The following is a 12,242-nucleotide window of genomic DNA, read 5'->3' as shown; positions in this document are numbered from 1 at the left end:
GGCGGGGAGAGTCTACAAGACTTGAGAAGTCGCCCTGGGCAGAGGCAGGAACTCCCAAGCCGAGAACTTCTCCCGTGGCATACCAGACGCTCGATCTAGACGAGAGTTTAGATGGGGGGAAGGCAAATGCTGTCTTCCCTAAACTCTTCTTGGTCTCTAACCAATCGCCCAACAGCCGCAAAGCTCTCTTGGAGGAGCGAGAGAGAACGAGTTTAGTAAAGGCAGGCACGGTAGCAGGAACGCCTAATACAAACTCTGACGGCGGCGAACGAGGAGCCACCGAAACAAAGTGGTCAGGGAACAACTCCTTAAACACAGCCATGACTTTTCTAAAGTCCAAGGATGGTTGAGCTGCCTTAGGCTCATCAAGTTCTGAAGGTTGATCCTCTTGTGGTTCAGCAACGTCCTCATCTGACAGTTCCTCATCCGATAACTGATGAGAAAACGGCAAAGGAGTGGGCAACGTTTGACTCGCCGAGTCCGGTCGCACTGGTGCATGCGTGACGGAGCCGGACGCAGCGTCATGGAACTGCTGAACAGTCTGGGAACTGTCAACAACCATAGGTGCGCGAGGACGCACAGCGTCCACCCGAGACTGTTTAGACCGTCTGGGTTGTGCAGTCAACACCATACCGGGTTGCGGAGGTTGACGCACCGCGTCAAAACAAGTCACCTCTGATGGTTGATGAACGTCCTGAACGTCAACAACCACCTCCGTGCGTTGCCTAACGTCAACGTGCGGCTGGAAACCCACACTGGGTCGCATCGGTGGAGGTACTACCCCAACTGGTTGACGCGAGAAAGCTACCTCAACGTCAACAGGACGCACAACAGACCGCTTGGATGGTTGTTGGCCAGAAGGTTCAGCGGCAACCTTCTCCGCATTGAAGTCCTCCATCAAGGACGCAAGCTTGGACTGCATGTCCTGCAGTAACACCCATTTAGGGTCTACGGAAGCAGGTGCGGCAACAGACGGGGTGAGCGACTGCGGCGGCACAACTTTGCCTCTCTTAGGCGGCGAGCAGTCATCCGATGACAGCAACGGGTCCGAACTGTCCCAGTGGCTACAACCGGGACGTTGGACTTGTCCTGAAGGGACCGACTTACGTTTCAAAGGTCTGGAGACCTTGGTCCAAGGTTTCTTACGAGAAACACCTTCGGACGACGAGGTAAAAATGGGCTCTCTCGCCTTACGTTGGTAGGGGCGATCTTGGGGAGATACGCCTGATACCATAGAGGGAACGTCTGTTCGCTGATCAAGGCCTCTCGAACCCATGAGTCGTATGACATTGCTTCTCCCCTGGGCTTGGGAGCTTGCAAGAGGTCCCGGACTAGGAGGACGACAGGCACGAACAGACGAACCCTCAAGCGCAACACTGTTCACAACACTTTGAGAAACACTAGGCACTTTAACACCTTCCGCCGCGGCACTTTGGCACTTTAGTTCCTTTACGTCCGCCATGAGTTGATTCCGGTCACTTGCTAGGGCCTCAACTCTCTCCCCCAAGGCATGGATAGCACGCATCATGTCTTGCATCGACGGTTCCTGAGTGCTAGGAGGGGGGTTAGGAACAACCACTACAGGGGAAGGATTAGGTTCAGGGGCATGTGGAGAGGAAAAATCTACCGACCTAGAAGAACTCCTCCTTACCCTATCTCTCTCTAGTCTGCGTGTATATTTCTCAAATTCAATAAAATCGAATTCCGAAAGGCCCACGCATTCCTCACACCGATCTTCCAATTGACAGGTTTTACCCCGACAATTGGAACATACAGTGTGAGGGTCGAGAGAAGCCTTTGGAAGACGCCTATGACAGTCCCTAGCATTACATTTTCTGAACTTGGGAACTTGTGAAAGGTCAGCCATTTTGAATTAGTCAAGGGAAAATTCCAAAAAAACGATCTAAGTCATCAACAATTAATCCGATCCAAAAAAGAGTTCAAGGATTTATTTGAAGAAAAACACCTGTACTGCAAAAGCTCAAACCAAATTAAAGTACTTCACCAAATATGATGTGAAAAAACTCCAGGTTCAACAGCGAGTAAAGTACGTCTTGTCGACACGTCGACAGAGAAGAAATTGAGTCTTTGTTTACATCGAGAGAGTGGTATCTGGCCGACAGTTGGCGCTGGTGGGCACACCCGCAACCTGTATAGCGATCGCTGGCGAGTTTTTACTGTTTTTTGTCTGTCGAGCAACAGAGTTGCAGCTATTATATATTCACCGGCTAAGTTAAATATTTAAAAATTGGTTTTACTGGTGCCAATTACCATTTGCTTTTCCTTCGCTCATCATTTCAGATAATTTAAAATGTATTTCAGCCCCTTTCAGTTTTTTGCTCTAGTAACAAATGGATTCATTTTATTATGTATCTACTTTACAAGTAATTAACTTTATTTTTTAGATTTTCATTGCCTTTTCCTTATTTCATATTTTTTTTTAAAAATTGCATAAAACTGGAACCATTTAGTATTCTTTGATGTTGACTGCCACACAAATTACTTAAACTGGTGAGTGAAAGTGTTACTATTCACTTAAACAATACATTTTGTGCTTCACCTTTTACAAATCTAGAAGCATCCAGTGTCAAATCCTTACCCTACTCTACTTAACCTTGCATACTTACTCAAATATTCAACATTCTGGACCCTTCAGCCTCAGTCATCTACCTAAATAGCAGTTTAGACTTCATGATTTATGAAATCTTAATGAAACAAACTAATATATTTATAACTCAAAAGTTTTCCATATTCGTAATTCAAAAGCTTAATTTAATATAAAAATTAACTAAGTAGGGTTTGTAGCATCTTCCAAAAATGTGAATCTCACTGTCTTATAACTTTGCGAGATTATTAGTTAATACATACCTGTGGTTTTGGAGGGCCCAGTAGGCCAGATCTTTGATAGTTAGGAATCCCGACTCTGAGGTCTGGTAAACTACTAAATAATAAAAGAAGGAACGGTACAAATGCCTCTTGTTTTCTTCTTCTAACAGATGAAAGACGGGTTGTCCTGGAAACATAAAATACTGTGATTTAGGTTGTACTGTACATGAGTATTAGGATTATATGAAAAATTATTTTGCACCATAAAATTATGGTGTTCAATAATATTAAGACGCATTTAGAATTAGGAAATTTTTATTTTTATATCTACTCCTTATTTTATCTACTTAGGAAAAAAGTTTAATCTGTTATAACATGAATGGTAAATAGTAAATATGAAAGTTTTCTTGTACTGTACAGTATACAGGTCCACCATCAATCTCTCTCCTCTGCCGCTCACTTTTTAGATTCGCCATTAATAGCAGATTGTGCCTCAGTATAACCATTTTTAAAGACTTGCCATTAGTCTCTGGTGCTGACAGCACTGTCTTACATTTGGAAACAAAAGGGAACCAGGTCAGAATCTCCATTATTAGTAGCAGAAGTTCTCATATTGAGGACAATGCTGATGGGAATAAATATTTTAGCTCTTTATTCTTGGAAAGTTGAATATTGTAGAAGATCAGTTAAGCAGGAAACAACAGTCTTCCAATTGTATGGTCTTTTCCTTGTTTAGTGTCAAGAGCAGCCATCAAAGTAAAGTAAAGATAGACATTAACACAAGGGTAGCTTTTCAAGGCTAAAGCCATAAGAACCTTGGGCTAGTTTCATAGAAATAATCTATACGATTGCTGATGCCTTTATATTTCTTGGTTGCAATTAAAGTTACTGCCATGAGACGTGTTTGCATTCAACATTACTGTTAATGTGTACATTATTTCTAGCATGTGGGTAACTACTAAATTAAAGTGAAAAATAAGTATAGGGCATAAAAAATAAATGCTATAGATTAGTTATTCAGGACAGCTGAATTATATAGAAACAAAGGGTAGAATTTTGTTTTAAAAGTCACTATTATGCAGTAAAATGAAATGTCGAAAGCAAGTAAAACTACTTTAGCTTGGCCCTTTAACTAATTCAGGAGTTTCGCAGAAAAAAAAAAAGGTTGAGTTGTGTTAATATATTACTATATAGGTAGTAAATACTTCAACATAATATTTTTTTTCTTTTTTTTTTTTGAGCCAATACAAGAAAAAGAGACAGCACACAGTTGAAGATAAGACAAGTAAATAAATGGAGACAGTTTTAATTTTCATCATGCTGTATTTTATTAAATCACTTACTACTATACAGTATATTCATTAATTGTCTAATTTACGATTGTAACAGTCCAATACAGTACTGTTAAGAGCATAATATATGTATAATTAAGGAGATACACATGACTTGTATTATTACCCAGTCCGAAGTGTAATACAAAATTAACTGCTGTATAACACAACAAAAATCACTTATCTGGCAAGGCTCTGAAACTAAGGGTGCTGGGCTATTGATGGTGGATCTGTATCAACTTTTGTGCAATACTGTAACAGTATTATTTCAAAGACCATATTTGACATGCAACATAAAAATGTTATTTTGATAATAAAATAAATTTTTGAATATACTTACCCGGTGATTATAATAGCTGCAACTCTGTTGCTCGACAGAAAACTCTAAGGTAAAACTCGCCAGCGATCGCTACACAGGTTGCGGGTGTGCCCAACAGCGCCATCTGTCGTCCAGATACCCAGTACTCAATGTAAACAAAGACTCAATTTTCTCCTCGTTCCACTGCGTCTCTATTGGGGAGGAAGGGAGGGTCCTTTAATTTATAATCACCGGGTAAGTATATTCAAAAATTTATTTTATTATCAAAATAACATTTTTCAATATTTAACTTAGCCGGTGATTATAATAGCTGATTCACACCCAGGGGGGTGGGTAGAGACCAGCAATATATGTTTACATTATTATGAGCTAAGAGTTTTTATTTCATTTTAGAAGTTATCAAAATAACAAAAACAAAATAAATAGGTACCTGGTAAGGAAGTCGACTTGAACAATTACTCTGCCTTTTTAAGTACGTCTTCCTTACGGAGCCTCGCGATCCTCTTAGGATGCTGATCGACCCCTAGGATCTGAAGTATCAAGGGTTGCAACCCATACAACAGGACCTCATCAAAACCCCTAATCTAGGCGCTCTCAAGAAATGACTTTGACCACCCGCCAAATCAACCAGGATGCGAAAGGCTTCTTAGCCTTCCGGACAACCCAAAAAACAACAATAAAAACATTTCAAGAGAAAGATTAAAAGGTTATGGAATTAGGGAATTGTATTGGTTGAGCCCTCACCCACTACTGCACTCGCTGCTACGAATGGTCCCAGTGTGTAGCAGTCCTCGTAAAGAGACTGGACATCCTTAAGATAAAAAGACGCGAACACTGACTTGCTTCTCCAATAGGTTGCGTCCATTATACTTCGCAGAGATCTATTTTGTTTAAAGGCCACGGAAGTTGCGACAGCTCTAACTTCGTGTGTCCTTACCTTCAGCAATGCTTGGTCTTCCTCACTCAGATGGGAATGAGCTTCTCGTATTAACAGTCTGATAAAATAGGATAAAGCATTCTTTGACATAGGCAAAGATGGTTTCTTAACTGAACACCATAAAGCTTCAGAAAGGCCTCGTAAAGGTTTAGTTCGTTTTAAATAGAACTTAAGAGCTCTCACAGGGCATAAGACTCTTTCTAGTTCATTGCCAACCATATTCGATAAGCTGGGAATATCGAACGATTTCGGCCAAGGTCGAGAAGGTAGCTCGTTTTTGGCCAGAAAACCAAGTTGTAGTGAACATGTAGCCTTTTCTGACGAAAATCCGATGTTCTTGCTGAAGGCATGAATCTCACTGACTCTTTTAGCTGTGGCTAAGCATACCAGGAAAAGAGTCTTTAAGGTGAGATCTTTCAGGGAGGCTGATTGTAGCGGCTCGAACCTGTCTGACATGAGGAATCTTAGTACCACGTCTAAATTCCAACCAGGCGTAACCAAACGACGCTCCTTCGTGGTCTCAAAAGACTTAAGGAGGTCCTGTAGATCTTTATTGTTGGAAAGATCTAAGCCTCTGTGACGGAAGACTGATGCCAACATGCTTCTGTAACCCTTGATAGTGGGAGCTGAAAGTGATCGTTCTTTCCTCAGGTATAAGAGGAAGTCAGCTATTTGAGTTACAGAGGTACTGGTCGAGGATACAGATACTGACTTGCACCAGTTTCGGAAGACTTCCCACTTCGATTGGTAGACTCTAAGGGTGGATGTTCTCCTTGCTCTAGCAATCGCCCTGGCTGCCTCCTTCGAAAAGCCTCTAGCTCTCGAGAGTCTTTCGATAGTCTGAAGGCAGTCAGACGAAGAGCGTGGAGGCTTTGGTGTACCTTCTTTACGTGTGGCTGACGTAGAAGGTCCACCCTTAGAGGAAGAGTTCTGGGAACGTCTACTAGCCATCGAAGTACCTCGGTGAACCATTCTCTGGCGGGCCAGAGGGGAGCAACTAGCGTCAACCTTGTCCCTTCGTGAGAGGCGAACTTCTGCAGTACCTTGTTGACAATCTTGAATGGTGGGAATGCGTATAGATCCAGATGTGACCAATCTAGGAGAAAGGCATCTATATGAACTGCTGCTGGGTCCGGGATTGGTGAGCAATATATTGGGAGCCTCTTGGTCATCGATGTTGCAAAGAGATCTATGGTTGGTTGGCCCCAAGTGGCCCAAAGTCTCTTGCATACATCCTTGTGGAGGGTCCATTCTGTTGGAATTACTTGTCCCTTCCGACTGAGACAATCTGCCATGACATTCAAGTTGCCTTGGATGAACCTCGTTACTAGCGATATGTTTAGACCTTTTGACCAGATGAGCAGGTCCCTTGCGATCTCGTACAACGTCAGTGAGTGGGTCCCTCCTTGCTTGGAGATGTACGCCAAAGCAGTGGTGTTGTCCGAGTTCACCTCCACCACTTTGCCTTGAAGGAGAGACCTGAAGCTTTTCAAGGCCAGATGTACTGCCAGTAGCTCCTTGCAGTTGATATGCATTGTCCTTTGACTCGAGTTCCATATTCCCGAACATTCCCGACCGTCTAATGTCGCGCCCCAGCCTACGTCCGATGCGTCCGAGAAGAGAACGTGGTTGGGAGTCTGAACAGCCAGGGGCAGACCCTCTCTGAGGCTGATACTGTCCTTCCACCACGTCAGGCAAGACTTCATCTTCTCGGAAATGGGGATCGAGACCGCTTTTAGCGTCTTGTCCTTTTTCCAGTAAAATGCTAGGTGATATTGAAGAGGACGGAGGTGTAGTCTTCCTAATGACACAAACTGTTCCAGGGATGATAGCGTCCCCATCAGACTCATCCACTTCCTGACTGAACATCGTTCCTTCTTCAGCATGTTCTGGATGCATAACTGGGCTTGGCTTGTTCTGGGGGCCGACGGAAAAGCCCGAAAAGCTAGACTGTGAATCTCCATCCCTAAATACACAATAGTTTGGGATGGGACCACTTGTGACTTTTCCATATTGGCAAGGAGACCCAATTCCTTGGTCAGATCTAGAGTCCACTTTAGATCCTTCAGACAGCGACGACTGGAAGAAGCTCTGAGAAGCCAGTCGTCCAAATAGAGGGAGGCTCGGATGTCCGGTAAATGAAGGAATTTGGCTACATTCCTCATCAGCCTCGTAAACAAAAGAGGAGCTGTGCTTAGGCCAAAGCACAGGGCTTGAAACTGGTAGACAACCTTCTCGAAAACGAATCTCAGAAAAGGTTGGGAGTCCGGGTGGATGGGGACGTGGAAGTAGGCGTCCCTTAGGTCTAAAGAGACCATCCAGTCTTCCCTTCTGACCGCTGCTAGAACCGACTTTGTGGTCTCCATGGAGAACGTCTGTTTTGTGACAAAGACATTCAGCGCACTGACGTCTAGCACCGGCCTCCACCCTCCTGTCTTCTTTGACACCAAGAAGAGGCGGTTGTAGAATCCCGGGGTTTGATGGTCCGAGACTTTGACCACCGCTCCCTTCTCTAGTAAAAGAGACACTTCCTGTTTCAAGGCTCGTCTCTTGTCTTCCTCTCTGTACCTGGGAGAGAGATCGATGGGAGACGTTGCTAGAGGGGGTTTCCGTACAAACGGGATCTTGTACCCCTCTCTGAGCAACTTCACAGATTGTGCATCTGCGCCTCTCTTTTCCCAGGTCTGCCAGAAGTTCTTGAGTCTGGCTCCCACTGCTGTCTGAAGAAGCTGGCAGTCAGACTCTGCCCTTAAAGGACTTGGTTCCTTTCTTCTTTCCTCGTTTCCCTTCGGCACGAGCACCTCCTCTGCTGGAGGCTCTGCCACGAAAGGGCGGAATAAAACGGGACGCTGGAGTGTCCATCCTTGGTCTAGCTGACAAGGTAGGCAAAGGGGTGGCTTTGCGAGCGGAGGACGCAACAAGATCGTGAGTGTCCTTCTGTATCAAAGAAGTGGCAATTTCCTTAATCAGGTCTTCTGGAAAAAGGCACTTGGAAAGAGGAGCAAACAGAAGTTCGGATCTCTGGCATGGTGTAACTCCAGCTGAAAGGAATGAGCATAGGTTTTCACGCTTCTTAAGGACTCCGGACACAAATGATGCAGCAAGCTCATTAGACCCATCACGTACGGCCTTGTCCATGCAGGACATAATGAGCAAGGAAGTCTCCTTCTCTGTTGGAGATATCTTTCTGCTTAGAGCTCCTAGACACCAGTCTAAGAAGTTAAAAACTTCGAAGGCTCTAAAGATACCTTTCAAAAGGTGGTCCAGGTCCGAAGATGACCAACATATCTTTGAGCGTCTCATGGCAAGGCGGCGGGGAGAGTCTACAAGACTTGAGAAGTCGCCCTGGGCAGAGGCAGGAACTCCCAAGCCGAGAACTTCTCCCGTGGCATACCAGACGCTCGATCTAGAAGAGAGTCTAGCAGGGGGAAACGTAAAAGCTGTCTTCCCTAAACTCTTCTTGGACTGCAGCCATTCTCCTATAACCCGCAAAGCTCTCTTGGACGAGCGTGCGAGGACGAGTCTAGTAAAGGCAGGAGTGGTTGACGGCATGCCTAACACAAACTCTGACGGAGGAGAACGCGGAGCCACAGAAACAAACTGGTCCGGAAACATCTCTTTGAAAAGGGCCAAAACTTTTCTAAAGTCCAAAGAGGGTTGCGTAGACTTAGGCTCGTCCAGTTCTGAATGCGGTTCATCTACGTGTGCAGCAACATCATCATCAGAAAGTCCCTCATCCGATAACTGATGAGGGAACGGCAACGGAGTGGGTAAGGGCTGGATAGCTGAGTCCGGTCGCACGGGTGCATGCGTGACTGAGCCGGACGCAACGTCATGGAACTGTTGCCCAGTCTGTGAGCTGGCAACAACCATAGCAGCGCGGGGACGCACAGCGTCTACTCCAGACTGTCTGGACTGATGTGGGTGAGCAGTGGCAACCACACTGGGTTGCGGAGGTTGACGCACCGCGTCAAAACAAAACAACTCTGACGGTTGTTGAACCTCACGAACGTCAACGGAGACCTCCGTGCGTCGCTGAACGTCAACATGCGGCTGGCAGATCGCACTGGAACGCATGGGTGGCGGAACTCTCTCAACTGGTGTGCGTGAGAAGGTTACCTCAGCGTCCACAGGACGCACAACCGATCGTGTGGGCGGTTGTAGGCAAGGAGCTGCACTAGCTGGTGCGGCAGCAACCTTCTCCGCACGAAAGTCCTGCATAAGAGACGTTAGTTTAGACTGCATGTCTTGCAGCAGAGACCACTAGGGTCTACAGGAGCAGGTGCGGCGACAGACGGTGTAACTGTCTGAAGCGGTACCGCTTTGCCTCTCTTAGGAGGTGAGCAGTCATCGGATGACTGCAGCGAGTCCGAACTGACCCAGTGGCTACAACTGGGCCGTTGGACTTGTGCGGAAGGGACCGACTTGCGCTTTAACGGTCGTGAGACCTTGGTTCAGGGTTTCTTGCGAGAAACACCTTCCGAAGACGAGGAATAAATGGGCTCTCTCGTCTTAGTTAGGCAGGGGCGATCTTGGGTAGATACGCCCGATACCACGGAGGGAACGTCTGTTCGCTGATTAAAGCCTCTCGAACCCATTTGTCGTACGACATTGCTTCTCCCCTGGACTTGGGAGCTTGCAAGAGGTCCCGGACTAGGAGGACGACAGGCACGAACAGACGAACCCTCAAGCGCAACACTATCCACAACACTATCACTCACTTTAACACTTCCCACTGCACTTTTGCACTTCAGCTCCTTCACATCTGCCATAAGTTGATTACGGTCACTAGCAATGGACTCAACTCTCTCACCCAGAGCTTGGATGGCACGCATCATATCAGCCATCGAAGGTTCCTGAGTGCCAGGAGGGGGATTAGGAGCAACCACTACAGGGGAAGGAATAGGTTGTGGGGCATGAGGAGAGGAAATATCAATAGAACGAGAGGAACTTCTCCTAACTCTATCTCTCTCTAGCCTACGTGTATACTTTTGGAATTCGATAAAATCGAATTCCGAAAGCCCAACGCACTCCTCACACCGATCTTCCAATTGACAGGTTTTATCCCGACAATTGGAACAAACAGTGTGAGGGTCGATAGAAGCCTTCGGAAGACGCCTTGAACAGTCCCTAGCATTGCACTTCCTAAATTTTGGGACTTGTGAACGGTCAGCCATTTTGAATTGGTCAAAGGGGAATTCAAAAAACTATCAAAAAGTCATCAACAAAGAATCCGTTATCAAAAAGAGTTCAAGGATTTGTGTGAAGAGAAACCCTGCACAGCGAAAGCTCAAAACTAGAATAATGTACTTCACCAATTAGTTGTGAAAAAACTCCAGTTTAGCAACAGCGAGTAAGTACGTCTTGTCGATAGCACGACAGAGAGAAAATTGAGTCTTTGTTTACATTGAGTACTGGGTATCTGGACGACAGATGGCGCTGTTGGGCACACCCGCAACCTGTGTAGCGATCGCTGGCGAGTTTTACCTTAGAGTTTTCTGTCGAGCAACAGAGTTGCAGCTATTATAATCACCGGCTAAGTTAAATATTGAAAATTACAGTATCACTGTGCCAAAGAAACAAGTGTGTCAGTCCTATCAATGTTTTTGTTTATTATCGTATCACCTTGTCTACTAAAATACACTGCGTCTGTTTGTATATACTTTTTGATAAGTTATTTTAGGAAGCCCAGACTTTAATGTAAAAATATTATTCCAGAGATTTTATCTGCAGTTTTATAAAAGTAAAGCTCAAATTGCAATCATGACCTTTTACTGTACAGTGAATAAATTTTGTAATTGGGTAGAACAATTTATTTGAATGAAAAAAAAAAAATTAATATATTTTTAAGACTCATTTTGTAATATTCAAATATATTTCTTCTTTTTTTGAAAAGTAAGGTTGTTCTGGGGTGTCATTTAAGTTGACATTCAATTCTAATAAATGTGTAAAATACTGCTGTACTTGCTCAGCGTATTTGTTCAACTAGTTCTGACATTAGAATTTCAATGCTTTGCAATGTAGGCATTACTTGAAGATTTATGCAGTTTCCTCTCGGCTCCTAGCTGCTCTCATTTTCGAGGCTTCTACTATACCTCCGTTCCCCTTCCCTTTCCTTCCATCTTTATGTCCAGCCTCCTAACTTTTCCTTCATACTACAACTGGGTTTTTTTCCCGCAGTTATGCATGAGAACTGAATGATATGCCTTCTGGCATGAATCCATAAATCCACTCCAATAAAATGCATATCTTATCATCCATTATGATTTAATGCAAATTTTATTACCCATATTTATTATATGCACATTTCATCATCCATAATGATTCAATGCTGACTCTTGTTCTTTTACAAATTATCAACTGTTTTTGCTGTACTGTAGTTTTATGATTTATCAACTGTTATAAGTTCATGTTAATTTATTGTGGTCTCATTGTAAAGTACAGTACAACAATGCCATATTAACTTGAAAAGATATATTTTTTTATGACAACAATTTTCTTTTTCAGCTTAGTGCTATTTAAATTTGGATTGTACATGTATGTGAGAATACAGTATAGGTTTTCTCGAAAGGGAATTTTTATTTTTTATTGTCTGACAACATGTTTTCATTTAACTAGTACTGTACTGACATTGCAATCACAGAGCTTTAAAAAAACTTGTACTTACTGTAGCTTTGTAATTTTTCATGTAAATAAACATACTCTGTCATTTCTCATCCAGCTAAAGATTTGTGCAGCTGATTACCTGTTCTTAAATATTTCTATTAAGAGCTCTTATATGGCATGGCTACTATTTGGAAACAGTTTTGATGTTTACTTAAAAAAAAAA

General features: G+C 43.9%; 1 long non-coding RNA gene across 1 annotated transcript in view; it reads right to left on the bottom strand.

Moving 5' to 3' along the window:
- LOC137617348 (uncharacterized) overlaps positions 1-12,242 on the bottom strand; it is a 48,904-nt gene that overhangs the window by 5,193 nt on the left and 31,469 nt on the right. Inside the window, exon 2 of the long non-coding RNA XR_011039628.1 lies at positions 2,869-3,013. This is a non-coding gene — a long non-coding RNA (uncharacterized lncRNA). The remainder of the gene's footprint in view (positions 1-2,868; positions 3,014-12,242) is intronic.

Source organism: Palaemon carinicauda, chromosome 23 (assembly GCF_036898095.1).
Source record: "Palaemon carinicauda isolate YSFRI2023 chromosome 23, ASM3689809v2, whole genome shotgun sequence".
Lineage (NCBI taxonomy): Eukaryota > Metazoa > Arthropoda > Malacostraca > Decapoda > Palaemonidae > Palaemon > Palaemon carinicauda.
The sequence above is the reverse complement of the archived record's forward strand: the minus strand, read 5'-3'. Positions and strand labels throughout refer to the sequence as shown.